A 1219-nucleotide genomic window follows, 5' to 3' on the forward strand; every position below is an offset into this window, starting at 1 on the left:
GATTTTATATAAATATATATATATAAAGAATCAAAAGAGTGGAATGCTTTATTTGGCCATGCTGTCCAAATAAATCGAATTGCTATGAGCCACAGCATACCCATCAATCCATAATTAAACATATAAACACTACTATACATTAACATTTTCAATTTTTCAAACAATAAAATAAATGAAATACATTTTTTTCCTAATAAAAACGTTGCTGTTTTGCTATAATTGTTTGCCTCCTCGCAAAAAGCCAAATAACAATTCACCAATTCGTCCAATACATTATACCCCCTGTTTCATTCCTTCATACCTCTCCTCTCCAGCGAACCGCTACAACCGTTCGATGAATTAAGCAAATTAACGGAAGTCATTAATAGATAGCAAAGTATAAATAAAGCAGAAACGAAAAAATCACAGCACAAAAAAAAGTTAAATAAATGTAAAAAGAACTAATACATAAATTTAAAAAACACATAAATATGTCAGAACGCACAAATAAATTGATTAAAAAAAAAAAAAAAGGAATATTATCAGAGCTAATTCCCATGCAGGTGATGTTTGATACCCAGAGAGTCCAAAATAATATTTTCCGCCATGATCACTGTACTCCAATGCTAACATCTAGTCTTCCAAGGAACTCCTTATTCTATTTGATATTGTTCCGCGAGATAAAACGAGACCCCCTCTGGAGTTTGTTGTTGATGATTATTGTATAAACTTTGTTTTTGGGACTTTATTTATTTATTTCACAACTGTAACAATGTTTTGCGACCAGGGAATGTGATGTGATATAAACATAATGGCAGGAAGGTATGAAGGTTAACCTCATTTAACGATACCTCTCATTAGAAATTGAAATTTGAAAATCAATTAGGTCTCTTTTCCAGAGCTACCTTTATACCAAAGGTAGTAAAAGGTAATACCCAAAACGATTTATTTCCTTTTTTCACAGTAAAGCACTCACTAATTCAATGTTTCTTTTCTGTTTTAGAGGGATCGGAAGAAAAAAATTCCAGCCTACCTAAATATCGTCTTGTAACAAGTAAGTCTCGTGTTGATAGTTCTTGAATTATGGTATTTGCGTGTATGGTAAGTTTATTGTGAACCGTTTACGTAATGTTGTAATGGTTGATTTACGAGTTTGTACATCTTTAAGTAAAATAAAAGTTTAAAAAAAGGTATGCTTAAAATGAGGAATTATCTTTAAACATATATAATAACAATATAT

The sequence above is a fragment of the Halyomorpha halys genome, unplaced genomic scaffold (assembly GCF_000696795.3).
Source record: "Halyomorpha halys isolate HHAL.00 unplaced genomic scaffold, Hhal_1.1 Scaffold660.1, whole genome shotgun sequence".
Classification (NCBI taxonomy): Eukaryota; Metazoa; Arthropoda; class Insecta; order Hemiptera; family Pentatomidae; genus Halyomorpha; species Halyomorpha halys.